Below are 15,837 nucleotides of genomic sequence, written 5' to 3' on the forward strand. Positions count from 1 at the left end.
AGACTCTCCTGAAGGTCTCCTTGTCACTCAGTACTGAGTTTCATATAGAATCACGGAGTTATTAATATAACTGCCTTTCACCAGGGAGCTAGAAAAATACCCAAGAGAAATTACTGTGATAGCAGGAACTCAGATTGTAATACCCTGCATCTTGAAACAGTTTCAGCTGTTGGCAAGCTTTGCGATGCACTTGGTATGGCCAGAGGATGCAAAATCTTCTCCATGGGAGAAAGACAGATAATGAAGTTTGAAACTTAGAACAGATCATACGTAGACCTGCTGTCTAATTTTCCTGTGGCCTGTTAATATGCAGTGTGAAACAGAGAGCTTCCCAGGAGCGAAAGGAATATTCAAAGTCTAAAAGTGACTTTTTGTTATTTGGTTAATGTAAGATTGTCACCCTACCCTCTCTGTCTTATGCTCCCAGGTTCAGCTGTGGCACTGGAGTTGCAGTCATAATGAATGAAAACAAAATCAAGCTGGGGAACTGGCACAGCGTCACGTTTTTCAAAGATGGGATGAACAGCTGGCTCAGGATGGACAATGACACTCCAGTCACAGGAAAATCTCGGGTAGGTAATCCGGCACCTGCAGCTTGATCTTGGGCTCTCTCAAAATTATGGTGACATTTTTTTCTTGTCAGCAGAAATCTGATCAGATTTTAAAGGTATATTTTTATTCATCAGTGTTGGGGCATTTAGTGAACCAGGATCAGTGTACAGATTACTCTTCCACATTTTACATTTTAAAATATAAGTAGCCTGAAAATACAAAACATTATTTCACCCAAAAGAATTTTGTATTTTTTCATTGAAAGCTAGAAAGTTTTCAGGTGTCCCAAATAGCATGGTTTCTGATTTTTCCAGCTTGACCAGAGAATCAAATACAAGTTTTCATTGCTCCTGGAGGAAAGGCTGTAAGAAATCATTTAGACATAAAATGTTTTAACCAGTGTAGTAAAATGACATTTGAAAATAAGATACAAAGTTCTGCAGAACTTGTAAAGGGGAATGTGGTTTTGCCCTTTATACAGACTGCTATTCATATTAGTGTTGAACTAATAAAGATTGTAAGAACAGTTTTTAAATGCTTCCTTTGAGACTGGTGAATGCTTTGCACAACGGGTTTATTGTTCCTAGCCAGGATCTCATCGCATCATTAAGATCATATTTTAGTTACCTCCCCTTAATGTACAGCAGTCGGGCTGTGCGCATGCGTGTGTGTGTGTGCGCGCGCAGATGTCACTGTAACAGGCTGCATAAATAGAGCTGATAAGCCAACACAAAGTAGTTCTGTTTTAAAAGAGGATGAAGAATGTGGGACTAGATGGACCATTAGGTGGGAAGCTTTATCTCCAGGCTTATGTCATTGTGAAATGAGGATGTATAGCTGAGACAAAAAATTGTCTTTATGCATATAAATGATTGAGCAGAAAAATTAGTTCAGTGGTAGATGAAACGCATGCTGATTACAGAAATGTTTCATTTATAAATAAAAGTAGAATGCTTGTTATTTGCTATAAGAACATGGTCTTACTTTCCTTTGCTGATAGGGCTCAGAAATTATGTTACTTCTTTATAAGGAAAGAAACACAGTGATTTATTTTTATTTTTATTTTTATTTTTATTTTTATTTTTATTTTTATTTTTATTTTTATTTTTATTTTTATTTTTATTTTTATTTTTATTTTTATTTTTATTTTTATTTTTATTTTTATTTTTATTTTTATTCTTTATTTAGAAAATCATCCCAGAGGACTTGACTTTTTAACATGACAGCAATATCTGAAAATATCAGAAAGGCAAAAGTGTAAAATACTTAAAAGTTTTCTTCCCCTTAAAACAGGAGTGAAGAACCTGTCAGTCTGAGTCAATGGCATGAGTTGTGAGTGTCTCGCACAGCAAAGAATGGTATCCTACAAGTGGACAAACAAAAACCAGTGGAAGGGATGGCAGAGGTGAGCATATGGCATGAGTTGTCATGAATACGGCTGTTAGATTATAAAATGATTGCATGGTAAACTACACGGGTTCTTAAGAGCTAAAAAAAGTATACACATTAGAGCAACATTTTCTTAAGCCCAAAACTGGAAATTTGCACATGAAGTCTTCCCTCTGAGGACAGGGATCCTGTAAAGGCAGCTGAAATACAACCTTACCTGCTCTTGCTGTGCAACTGGACTCACATTTTTGTGTTCAGTTCATACATGTTCTTGAGGTTCTTTTCTTGGTACTTCGTGGTTGTGGCCAAGTCCACTGAACAACATATGCACTATGAAATGCGTCATCTGGAGAAGGATGAAATTGAAAAATATGTGCACAAAGTCCTGCTTTTACACCTCTCTGAATATTGCGCTGGAAAGATAGGCCAAAAGAGAATTGTTTCTTTGTCTTCTCCTTGCAAAAGTAATTTTCAGGACAGAGTAAGGGCTGGAATACTCAGAGAGTTGATGACTTGCATTTTATTCTTCCCTAAGAGGTCATAGTGAGTCAAGTTTTTAATAAGGTGAAATTTTGCTTGCAAGGATCCGAGCAGGATATTCACTCTAAGCACTCAAATGCTTACACAGAGGTACTTTTTTATCCCAAGAACCTGAGGCTAGAACTGCTTAGAAAATGTCTTTTATTCTTTCCTAATGGAAAGTCTGGCCAGAAAACCATTTTTTCCTGCAAATTGGGAAACTATTTAAAGCTTAGACTTGTAAATCAATTGAAATTCCAGTTGTCTGTCAAGAAACAGATTCAGTGGGAAACATTCAAACAGAGCAGTCGAGACTTCAGATAGATGGGTCAAGATGAAGACCCCCATTTTTTTTCTCTAAGTAAGTGCAGCTGCAGAAGGAGGTTGTCTGGGAGCTGCCAACAAAGAAATCACAGGAGCTTCTGCAGGACTGGAATTACACAGTTATCCTGTCCTTAGCTGTTAAACGTTTTCCAGTTCACTCCAGGACCCTGACTAGTCCCATCAGGTATCCTGAGCAACTGCTTCTGGTAACTAATACAAACCCAATATTTCATTTCATTTAGCCTCGTATCTTGCTATGGATTAGCTTTTCAGATGTTGGAAACATTAAATGAGTCTCTGTTCCATGGACTTTGCTCTGATTTTAACTTTATGAACCTCATTCTGGTCCTAGATTCACATCAATGTACCTCAAGTCATTGCAAATAGAGATAGATGTGCAGTCAGAAGTCAGAATGAGTCAGTCTTCTTTCTTTCTTCCTTTGGTTTTCCCATTTTGAAATACTTGAGATTTCTCAGCTAGCTCTGATTACAATAAAGCACAGTCAGTAGAGAGCGTCCTATGGTGGCTTTCTTGAGAGAATTGTACAAAAAGAAATGCAATTAACAGAAGTAATGAGGCATTAAAGTAAGCTGTAACATCTAATGTAAGCTAATCTGATCAAAGCGTGGTTCCAGCTACTCTAATAAAATCTTATTCCTGGGTTTCTTTCAGGGGGTTCTCACACAGATTAAGTGCAGCTCTGAAATATTTATTGGTGGAATCCCTAGTCATGATGCTGTGAGGAAGAATTCTGGGATCCTCAGGCTCTTCAATGGGAGCATCCAGAAGGTATGTGCCCAGATTAACACACTGGAAGCATTTATTTTCATCTCATCATATATCCTGTCCAGTGGACACTTCAGGTGAAAACTTGCCCTTATAGCACTGGCAATATTCAAAATAATCCAAGATTTCACCTCAGAAGCCTACCACAAAGTGCTTAAACATGTATTTCACAGTGAAAAGTCATTCTAACTTTAATAGCCAGTAAGTATTACCGTTGCCATTCTCCCTATTAATTTCCATACTCTACTAATAAGTAAGCAAAAGTCATACGGGATCAAATTCAGAATGATGCATAAAGCTATGTCAAGATTAGAGTCCTCAGTGTGCCCTTTAGCATCATATATAAATAAATGAACAGAAGAAATGTTTAAATACTTCAATGTATGCACAATGAGGCAGCTAAATGTGTGATGTAACCAATACAGTAATGAGCAAAATAGAAGGTGCAAATTAAAGTGGATCCCAGTCCAGCTAGCATATTCTTATACCACACATCAGTTGCTCACCTCACTGCCTTCCCCTCTTATGCTTTTATATGGGGCACATGAATGGAGAAGATCTTTTTCATTTTTGGCAGACTTCAGGGATGATGTTCCGGTACAGCCAGCTGCACATTGGTGCAATTCTTTTCTGGAAAATAAATCTGTAAATTCATAAAACAGTCCTAATAAGTACTCAAAAGAAAGTTCAAACTGAACTAACATTTGCTCTCCCTAGATTAGGCATACTTTGGATAAAGATGAAAGGTTGACCCCTGAATCCTTAGAGTTTAAAATGAGTAAAGTATTGCATCAAATTTAATTAACAAATTAAAAAACCTAGTAGTGCATCACTTAATAATTGGTCAAGGACAGAAAGGTAATTGCAATTCAGTGTAAATGGTTTCATCACTTGGTCCAAAATTTTTCAGTATCTTTGTCAGCTATCTAGCAGAAAACCTGAAGTGCAAGAAAACTGGGGGAATGTGTAATAGTGATGGGAACAGTTCAGTCACATGAACATCTGGAAAGGTAGGCTTGACTAAACATTGTGCATTTTGGAGAGCAAGATAGGGAGCCTTGGAGCAATGAACATAGGTCACACTTACAAAGTGAGGGGTTGTACCCTAGAGTACAAAGGCACTGATAAGGATTAGGAAATGCTGAGTGTGAGTTCTTACTTCAGTGATGTAGTTAAGAAGGTGGATTTGCCTTCTTAGAGGCCTGAATGGGATGTCAAGGAAGAGTATCGCCTGCCTTTTGGGCACTGGGAGACTATTAGTTGGCTGTCGTGTTCACACATAGCAGGATTTTGGAGAATTGTATAGAAATAAAGCTACAAACATCACCAAGTACTGGAAAACATGCCATGTATAGAAAGACCTAAGATCTTAATCTATTTAGTTTACTCAGATAAGGTTAAGAATTTATTGTGATCTGCTAATTTCTACATGAGGATGAGCTTTCTTTGAGTAGCTGGCTCTGAAATGATGCAGAAAAAGGAAACAATGGCTGGAAGCTGAAGATAGTTTAAGTCCAGAAATAAGATATACATTTTTAAGAGTGGGGGCTTGTTAACCTCTGGAACAACGTAGCCAGAAGTTAGAAAGAACCTGAAAAGGTAGTGTACTCTTTGCCATTCCATTTTTACGACAGGACTGGATGTTTTTTGAGTGTTGAACTTGTTTAATGTTGTTTCAAACAGAGCATATATGCTTGATGCAACCCCTTCCCCCAGTAAGCCTCCCTAAGGTACATTGTCTGAGTTATGCAGGAGCCAGAGTAACTGTTATAATTCTCACTTCTGGCCTTAAAAATCTGTTTGTGAAAATGGACTTCATATTTTGATGTAGCTGAGATCAGAAGCCATACCCACATGTAATCTCTCTGCCAAGATATCAGCTGAGATTATACAAATGTCGGTTTACATTGGAGAACATATGTTGCTGACACATTGGAAAAATCCCAACATTTAATAATTGTCTTCGGTTTATATACAAACAGTTTTGTGAAGTCATTAATTATGTTTTTCATCCATTCTTAACTCTAGCTTCTTTCAGGCAAGATGAGATACTAGAAAGCAATAGAAAATGTTAAAAGCAAGCTGTTCTGCTTAGTATTTCTGTTATCAACACTCATCTCCTGGGGGGTTTCCTGTTCTCAGAAATGCTTTTCCTCAGCAGTGCTCATCTAATTTTACAGTACTAGCTCACAGCTCAGCTACAAAGTATTGTGCTTGTGTTCAGACATGACTGGTAAATCCCACACAGCTTCTCTCCATATGGGGGTTGCCTAAGGCTGTGTCACAAAACACAAAAGAAATTAATCTCCAATGAGTCAGGATGAGCAACAGAATGAGTTGGACCTCTGCGACTGGAAAACACTCATCACAAGAAATAGGTTTTTGGCCAAGTTTTAAGGCCTACCTTTCTCTGAAGTCTTTTAGAGAAGTCTTCTGCCTAACAGTGCAATTCTGAAGATTTGGAAGTTTTTAGTATACATTTTCCTCCCTTTCTTTCTTTCCTTTTTTTTTTTTTTTTTACCACATAGATTATCTTGAATGACCGGAGAATTGATGTGAAACATGATTTCACTTTTGGAGTCAACCTAGCAAATGCTGCCCACCCCTGTGTGAGCTCACCATGTGCAAATGGAGGCATCTGTGTTCCCAAGAAGGACAGCTACAAATGTGACTGTCCCCTGGGGTTCAATGGGCAACATTGCCAAAAAGGTAATGATGGCTGCATTTCAATCCAGAGATTTGGAGTCAATCACAAAAATAAGAGAGATTTAGCACCTACAACTGCTGTTGTACACATCCCTTGAACTAGAAACCCTGGAGGCCAGAGCTCCCTTTGCATCTGTGCACATTCCACATACCCAGGGAAGAATTCGTTTTGTTATTTAGGAACATTGTAACTGTTATCCCAGCACAGAGCTATGATCCATAGATAGCAGCCTGGTATCTGGTTGCTCATGGTGGCCAACACTGAACACTTCATACACCTCCCTAATTATGTAGTGCTATACAAAGAGGGAATTCCTGCCAACATCCTCCAGCCAGTGATTATGTTACGTCCTGAAGCATGAGGATTGATAACCCTTGTAATTTTATCCTCTCTAGTGTTAACAACAAACACTGTTCTCATGTACGGAAAGGTCTAATCCTTTTTTAGATGCTGACTACTCTGATGGTAATTTCGCCATCTGCACAAATCCTGCCTCAGTATGGCAATGGAGACCACCAAGGAGGAAAATCTGCCCAGATGTGTGTCATTCTTCTTTCCTCAGAGCCCCTGTAATAGTTCAAATCTTAGATTCAGGAAAGTGTTCAGCTTGCATGGAAAACATTAAAAAAATGCACTTTGGGTTATTCTACTAGATAGAGATGTTTCCCTTCTGTCAGGCTTGATCTTGAAAAATTCCTAAGGGAACATGTTGTAATGTAACAGCAAACTAAGTTCAAAAGAGCTGAGTGACGTTATTGTCTTCACCCACTCTTTCATTTCTCACAGGCACAAACTTCAAAGTAAAAAGTAGTGGTTTTGGTTAAATTGTGATGAATAGACTGGCCTTTTCTTCCAAAAAAGACAATATCTTAGAACAAAAACATTTTATTAAAAAACTATGCAAGAAAGCCCTTCGTTTATGTTATTGAGGTCTATAATAGCATCATTTATCCCAACTTCTGTGTGGGGAGGAGGGAGAATTGCAATTTTGGCTTTCTAGGTATGTGCACAGTGCTAAGCTCCTGACTTCAAGATGGTATTTGCAGCAATACCACGGTCTCCAGGGGGAGTCAAGGCAAGTGAATGCTTTGCAGCTTGGGTGTGTGACTGCCTGTCCATTCAATGAGCTTCTGTACATTGCTTGGGCCACAGCTCCTCACCGCTCATCTACTTCTGACCTGTGCTAAGCCCTGAAAGCAGTGTGCCAAGCTGCCCGCTGCTGCACCTGCTTCACAGGCACTGGCAGTGCTGCCACTCGGCTGGCATGCTGCCACTCTCCTCCCCGTCATAACCTGAATAGGCATCCAAGCTTTCACAGTCTGAAGTGCCTTGCACCTTTGACTTAGACTTGATCCTGGGCATTGCTTCCTTTGTGAATCCAACCTTAATTAATTTTTAAGTGTCCAAAAGCCTGAGTCATCTGTTCCTGCTGCCTGTGGTTGCTGTTCAAGTGCCTCTCAACCCGCCTGCACTTGTGCAGCCTCAGCTGCCACCAAAAATCTAAGTTTTTGCTGATGGATGTGCAGAGAGCATGGAGGTCCCACCTCCTGAACCTCAGTCAAGGACAGCCCTGATGAACCTGGAACAGATTTCTCAAAATAATCATTACTTGTGTGTATTGGGTTTGCATGGCAAGGTTTTGGTAGCGGGGGGGGGGGGGGGGGGGCGCTACAGAGGGGTGGCTTCTGTGAGAAGCTGCTAGAAGCTTCCCCTATGTCCAATAGAGCCAGTGCCAGCCGGCTCCAAGACGGACCCGCTGCTGCCCAAAGCTGAGCCAATCAGCGATGGTGGTAGCGCCTCTGGGATAACATATTGGGGAGGGGGGGGGGGGGGGATGAACGACACTGCTATGCAACAGCAGCTGGGAGAGAGGAGTGAGAATATGTGAGAGGAACAACTCTGCAGACACCAAGGTCAGTGAAGAAGGAGGGGGAGGAGGTGCTCCAGGCACAGGAGCAGAGATTCCCCTGCAGCCTGTGGTGAAGACCATGGTGAGGCAGGCTGTCCCCCTGCAGCCCATGGAGGTTAATGGTGGAGCAGATATCCACCTGCAGCCTGTGGAGGACCCCATGCCAGAGCAGGTGGATGCACCCGAAGGAGGCTGTGACCCTGTGGGAAGCCCACGCTGGAGCAGGCTCCTGGCAGGACCTCTGAACCTGTGGAGAGAGGAGCCCATGCTGGAGCAGGTTTGCTGGCAGGGCTTGTGACCCCGCAGGGGATCCACGCTGGAGCAGTCTGTTCCTGAAGGACTGCACCCCGTGGAAGGGACCTATGCTGGAGCAGTTCGTGAAGAACTGCAGCCCGTGGGAAGGACCCACATTGGAGAAGTTCATGGAGGACTGTCTCCTGTGGGAGGGACCCCACACTGGAGCAGAGGAAGAGTGTGAGGAGTCCTCCCCCTGAGGAGGAAGGAGTAGCAGAAACAACATGTGATGAACTGACTGCAACCCCCATTCCCCGTCCCTCTGTGCCACTTGGGGGGAGGAGGTAGAGATATAGGGAGTGAAGTTGAGCCTGGGAAGAAGGGAGGGGTGGGGGGAAGGTGTTTTAAGATTTAGTTTTTATTTCTCATTACCCTACTCTGATTTGTTTGGTAATAAATTAAACTAATTTCCCAAATCGAGTCTGTTTTGCCTGTGATGGTAATTGGTGAATGATCTCTCCCTGTCCTTATCTCAACCCACAAGCTTTTCATTATATTTTCTCTCCCCTGTCCAGCTGAGGAGGGGAGTGATGGTAGAGCAGCTTGGTGGGCACCTGGCATCCAGCCAGGGTCAACCCACCACACTGTGTTTCTTCAGTAGGGTGTAGACACGGCTAAGGCAGGATGCACATGTGTATCCACTCCTACTTCAGAACAGGGTTTTGGTTAGTGCACTCAGAGGGTATGTGAGAGGCCGAAGGTGCAGTCTCCATCCTGCTTGCTGGTGAGCTGCTGTAACCCCATGCCCTGAAAAAACAAAGTGCTTGTTGAGGGACTGTGCCTCATTCTCCAAAATTATACATGCCACTTACAAAAACTCAAATGATACTGGTATGAAATGTGTGAGATATTGATTGATATTGTAATGGATCATTGGCCAAGGATTCAACAGAGTTTCTGCTGGCATTGCTGTGCTTTATATCTTCTGTCCAAGCTGTGGGAAGTATTAAAGGTATTGATACTTAATTGTAAGATGGAGTAGAACAGTGAACTGTTGCTTTCCTCTGGTTAGAGCTGATCCCTGTGTAAACCATGGTGAGTCACTGGGATTTGAAAACTAGGACTAGTAGAGGGGTTTGGTGCCGGTCCTACCTGACTGTACCTTTGTGTGTTTTGAGCAGGCAAATATAAATACTTGGGCAAAACACTAATAAAAGAGTGCTGCCTTCATAGGTGATTATAGTTGCCTATGCAAAAGGGAAGTGGGGATCACACAGTTGCAGAAAGGTGGGCATGAAACTGGTCATTGGAAGGGAGACTTTTATGCTACAGAAAAATAAAACCAGAATGTTCTTGTTTTGTTTTGTGCTGACTCACTGCAGAATGTGGAAGTTACTGCCTAAACAGTAAGTACTGCAAATGATGTGAAAACTGCTCTGTCATTGTGTGACTGTGTCTGCTCTAGGAAGCTGGATGCTGGATTTCCATTAAGCCTGGCAAGCTTCTGTCAATAAGCCAAAATATTTTCTGGGGTTATATAGTACTTCCTTAAACATCATCTTGTTGATATTTTAAACTGCATCCAGAGCACCTGCCAAGTGCAGAGTGGTGGCTGTAGAGCTGGTCCCTGTATTCGCAAAGCAGTGGGGCCAGGCAGCCGGATGAGTGCTTTGTAGGGGTAGGTGCTGCTTCAGGGTGCCCTGCAGTTCAGAGCTCACTCCCACTTGTCATGAGAGCTTTGGTGCCTCTCTGCCAAATCGTGATGAGCAGAGAGTGAAGGTGTTTAGTCCTAGATCTCCTCACTGTCCCTATTCCCTTCCAGTTGCAAAGATCCTGCATGCATCAAGGGTACTGCTAAAATTTACTTGGTTTTCTAGGGTCAAATTCAGTGCAGCAAGTGAAGAGCATACAGAAGAGCAAGCAGAGATAAATGCCCATCAAGCTCCATAGAGGAAATCAGAGTGCTAGAGCAAGGGCAAGGGCTGCTGCACAGCACAGGCACCTCCCCCTGCTGAAGGCAAGAGCAGCAGGGCTCTAGTGCCAGTGCGGGATGTGACAGGGGAAGAAGGGCTCCTTTCATGCTCTGCTGCCATCCGCCGTGGTCAGAGACCACGTGCAAAAAGCGTCAGACCTGGCAAGGAATGTCTGGCCAAGTGTAACATCTTTTGCAATCTTCCAACAACGCTGGCAAGCTGCAGGCTGTGGACCACCTGTGGTGGTTTCTTTAGACACATTAGGCAGCTTTCCTGATTTCACTATGGATGAAAACAAGCATTTGTCACTATCTAAAATTCTCAGTCTTGGCACTTAAAGCTAAATTTTGTATTGCTGTTGTTGGCTGCCAGACTACACCAATTGTTGCATATCCATGTTACAGTGAGCTCGTAAAGCCCAGCCAGCCTCTGCGTTGCACAAAGACAGCAAGCATCCATGCCCTGAAAAGCTTGAAATTTATATAGATGGGATTAGCTGTGGATTAAAGGGATTAGTTCTTTCTCAAAAAGAAAATAGGATGAAGTCAGCTATTTTAAGGAATTTATAAAACTGGCTTATATTAATGCAGTAGTCAGTTATGAGAGATCAGCAGCAAACTGTAGGATGTTCACTCGAAAGAAAATCTATTCAGGCCAGTGCTCATAGCCTACCGAAGACTCTATATCAGGGATGTTCGGTGATTTATATCACATATGAGAGTTATTTTGTGAAAGTTTTCTCCATGGGCAGCAGTATGCCAGCTCCAGGTCTGGTTGCAATGCGTGCTGCCGTCCCAGCAGCTGTACACCACAGCTGTACCAGGGACTGTCCCTAGAGAAATGGGAGATGCTGTGTGTGGGATACCAGTGAGGTCTGAGCAAAACTCACCCTCCAAGGCAGCACTGCAGCATGTCGAATGCATGCGCCGAGAGGCTTTGCAGCCCCTGTCATATAGCCTTTAGCATAGTCTCAGTTGCTTTCAATAGGGCTAAATTTATTAGGGGCATCCTGGATGTCCCCCCTGGAGCTAGCTTCCCTCTGCATTGCTCCCCAGAGGTGAGCCCTGAACGGCGGCAGCTGCTCTGTACAAAGACACATACATGAAAGGAGAAAATGGTTGCCTGTGTGGCCTCCCTGCCTCACTTTGCAGGTGCGAGAGGTCCCAACATGTGGTCTGCGCATGGTGCTCTATTAGGAGCTGGGGAGGAGTTTCTTAGACTAAGAACAAAAGGTGGTTAAGGCATGAGCTTTGGCAGAAGGGTGGCTTGAACCACACAGAAAATCATGGAATGTGGAAACAGGGATAAAAAGAAAATTTGCAACATTTTTCCCAATACTTCATACTTTCCTGCACTAACATTTATGGTGGAACAATACATTAGGCCCATGACATGAAGACTGTAAGTAGAGGGACTGTCAGCAGTTTAAACTGCCTTAACTACTGCCCCTACATTTAGGTACAAACTGGCTGTGCCTTTTTGCAAACCAGAGTGAGTTCAGCTCAGTTCTGTGCCACAAATCTTGTTAAACCACTGTTGCATTTACTATCAAACTTTGTTATCAATAAACATATTGCTCCATCCACGACAAGGTACCTGTCAATGCAGGAGTAAATCAATAAAACAGTTTTGTCTTTTTTTCCTTCCATTTCCATGTCAGCTTGAAGGGAATGAGACATGGACTCCGCATATGAGTTCAGGCGAAGACAAGCAAAGACACTTTATTTTTACAATCTATCCCTTTTATAATATGATCTAATGTTCACGAGCAAGCAAAACTTATTTCATTGGTTACTGTCTTACGTTCACGCGTCTCTTCTGCGCTGCTTATTGGTTCTTCAAGTTGGTGCACGCGACTTTTCTCTTTCAGAAGCGTATCTAATCACATCCTTATTTTGCTGCCTCTAAGTTTTCGCAAACTTGTTTGTAACAAGCCTCAAGGGCACAGCTGCATCTCATCAAAGTCAAACACAGCCTCATTTATTCCCACATCAGTTGACATGCTTTTTTTTTTCTTTTCAGCCATTACAGAAGCAATTGAAATCCCACAATTTATTGGTTGCAGTTACCTTACATATGATAATCCAGATATACTGAAAAGGTAACGTATCTCCTGTGAACATAAATGATTGTGCTGTTTGTTTACCATTATAATGCTAGGAGCCTCATGTGGGAGGAGGATGTATATTTAAGTGTTTTTAAGCTGTATTTGCCGTATTTGTAAGTTTCAGGAAAAAATACATTTTCTATGCATATGCTTATGGCTCAATTTGTTATAATATCCAAGCATCTTGCAACCTTTAAAGAAATGGCATGCACAGCATATATCTGACATGGAGAAGGAGTGGTGCGAGCTTTGAGAACAAACAACAGACATACAGAGCCCATATCCATGAAGAGACTAAGGATTTTAACTCCTGCTTTAGCCTAAAATTTAGGTCCTCAAACTTCTTTTTGGCTGCTCTGTACCCTAGAAGATGCCCAAGTTCCAGCAAATTTTGAGTTCTTCCAAAAAATTCCTCCATCTGCCTGTATTTCAGCCACTGCCTAGGAAAGGCTTCGCAAATGTCCTCACCTGCAGCTCAGTACCTCTCACCTACCAGGACTTTCTGATTTGCCCTTTTTATGTTTCTTCCACTGGCTTCTGAGGGCAACAAACTTACTGGATATTCTCAAAATTTGCTTGTTAGACTGGATTTCACAAAAGGCTTGGGGAGAAAAAGTATTTGCTCTTATTTGTGTGGAGTAACCCAGTAGCTATTGTGTTTGGGATTCTGGAGGGCCAAGTTCAATTCCCCCACTCTGAAATGCTGGAAATGGGCATGTGAACCGGAATCCCTCACAAGTCAGCACGTAGGTGAGTTGCAAGACAGTAACCAGCAAGACCAGCAGAGTCTGCCATCATCTTTTAGGCTTGTTTGAAAGAAGATTGTCCTAGTTCAATATTTTACTATTATTTCCTTCTTTTAAACAGGGTATCAGGATCAAGAATGAATGTGTTCATGAGGTTTAAAACCACAATGAAGGAAGGTCTTTTGATGTGGAGGGAGACAGTCCCATGCAACCTAACAGTGATTTCATTTCTCTAGGCCTTCAAGAAGGAACATTAATATTCAGGTAAACTATTACTTCCTTATTTTTATTGCACGCAGTACATTCAGTGCTTGAAGGAATCGCCACAACACATCTAGTGCACTTGTCCTTTGGTATATTGCAAGACAATTACAACCTCAAGGTTTTGTTCAGTGATAGGTCCTGGTTTTGTTTGGGAAAGGATGTGAGCTGAAGAGGTAACATGCTGCCAGATTTGCATCATTCCTGCTCCCTCCCCCCATACAAATTCTTAAAACATCAGATTTTTAGCATGGTTTTCTAAAAGTCACCCTATGAGGGTATGAGTACTGTCAGTAACTCCCCCATGCCTCTTGAAGCACTTGCCATCTCAGTTAAGCAGAACAGGTGTAGGGTTTGCAGAGAGAGCAGGGGTCAAGGAAAAACCCTGCTTATGCCCATGCTCACTGTAGGCTCACTCTTCATCCGGCACTGGAGAGTGCACGTGGAAGCAGAACTCCCACCTTCTCAAACCCCAAAATATCCAACCCTGTGACACAAACCCAGATGGCACCAGGCTTTGCTACTGCCAACACCCACCGAACCACTTGTTTAAGAAACAAATAATATTAGTGTCAAAAAGCTGAAACTGGGGAGTGTTGGGAAATAGCTGAACTTGTGTTCTCTCTCTCCAGAATCACTTTCTCCCTTGCAGACGCTTAGGCAGACTCCATGCAACTTTTTGCATGGTGCTTTTTGGGACTCCTGCCTTTTGAAAGCCATATCTTTCCTCATGATCCCCTTTTAGGTTGTGTAAGACAAATATTGAAACAGCAAGCTACAAATGCCATCATTATTACAGATTGTTGTGAGATACTGTTGATTAAATTACAATGATTTTGTTAATCATTTAAGCTAATTTGAAGCTACCTTTTATTTGACTTACCTGGTGGTTGTTTGCTACCATGGACACATAAACCAAGTTGCACATTTCTATTTAACTTAATTTCTTTAAAGCTGTTTTCTTGTGGTTTCTTGTGGTTAACTTTGCAAAAACTCTTAGCTTCCTCATTGTTTTACAAACTAGGAACTGACTCTGCAGAAATAGTGCATTTTGTAAATGTCTTTGGGAGAGCTTGTTTTTCCAAGATGTTGGGTAGTAAGTGGCCAGTCTATTCTGTCTGTTTTCGAGGCACAGTGCATTTTTATTAGGGTCATTGGTATCCCCAAAAGACAAAAATACACAAAGGTTTTAGACTGAAACAGCTGAATTTTATTGAGATATCTGTACATTCCACACGCATTTAGGAAGGTGTAAAATTAAGATTCCCAAATTAAAGGGAGCACTGAAGAAGATAGTGAAAGGACAAATCCAGAAAAAAAAAAGTATCATCGTCTTTCAGAAAGAGTGACCCTCATGTTACTTTTGCAACTTTTGAGAGGTCAGGTCAGGAGAATATCCAGGGCTGTGAACTTGAATTGGTCAGAAGTATTTTCCTGTCCAAAATACATTATCTGTGTTCTGGTCCAGTTTGAAATTCAAAACACACCTTTTCTTTCCTGTGGCTTAGCAGAGTAGGTTCCCTTTACAGCGTAGCTGCTGCTGTAAATCCTTTATGTTGTTCTCTGCTTCTGTAGAAGGCTATATCACTATTGTAGGGGATCTCCATTCATTAGGGATATGAATCTAATTTTTTTATCCAAAGGTCTAACACTTAGATACAATCCTGAACACCCAAATCCTTCTGTAGCTCTCAACCTAGACTGGTATCTACATCCTGGGTAAAAGGAGATGCTTGTTTGAGACTCACTTAAGCCTCTGGGGAGGAGTCAAATTTAGGACAACTGTTTTGCTCTGGGCAGCTCACGACTTAACATGCTGTTCTCAAGTACCTAACCCTGTCCATGAATGTAATTCCAGGTTCAGTCTTTTCTGAAGAGATGATGATGTTGGCTTTAAACTCTCAAGCTTGGTACAGGCAGGTGGCCAGCAGCAGCAGCTCAGGCTAATTTATCCTGCTTATTTAGGCAGCTGAGCACCCAATAGCTCACTGTGTTGTAGCATCTACCTTCTCTTCGTGACAGTTGGCCCAAGTGTCTGGGACCCAAAAATTAAGATGCCTGAAGTGTAAACATGATGGGGGCGTTATGTCTGCTGAGTAATTTTAATAGCAGTAAACACAAAGAAATAATGAGATACAGCTGAAGCAGAGAACTTCATTATTATCTTTTCGTTTACATCATTAAGCTTCATCCTTTCTAACATCACAGGTCTCAACCTTCCCTATAATTCAAATGATTTGTAGATCTGTTATAGGTCACATGCTTATTTGCTCTTGTAATAGTTTATTTATTAACCATGTTTGCAACCTCCCACTCCTCTCTACCATTA

General features: G+C 41.8%; 1 pseudogene; it reads left to right on the plus strand.

Moving 5' to 3' along the window:
- LOC104022823 (pikachurin-like) overlaps nt 1–15,837 on the plus strand; it is a 51,890-nt pseudogene that overhangs the window by 34,119 nt on the left and 1,934 nt on the right.

Source organism: Nipponia nippon, unplaced genomic scaffold (genome assembly GCF_047370975.1).
Source record: "Nipponia nippon isolate SJK-2023a ecotype South Korea unplaced genomic scaffold, ASM4737097v1 scaffold_34, whole genome shotgun sequence".
In the NCBI taxonomy this organism is placed as follows: domain Eukaryota; kingdom Metazoa; phylum Chordata; class Aves; order Pelecaniformes; family Threskiornithidae; genus Nipponia; species Nipponia nippon.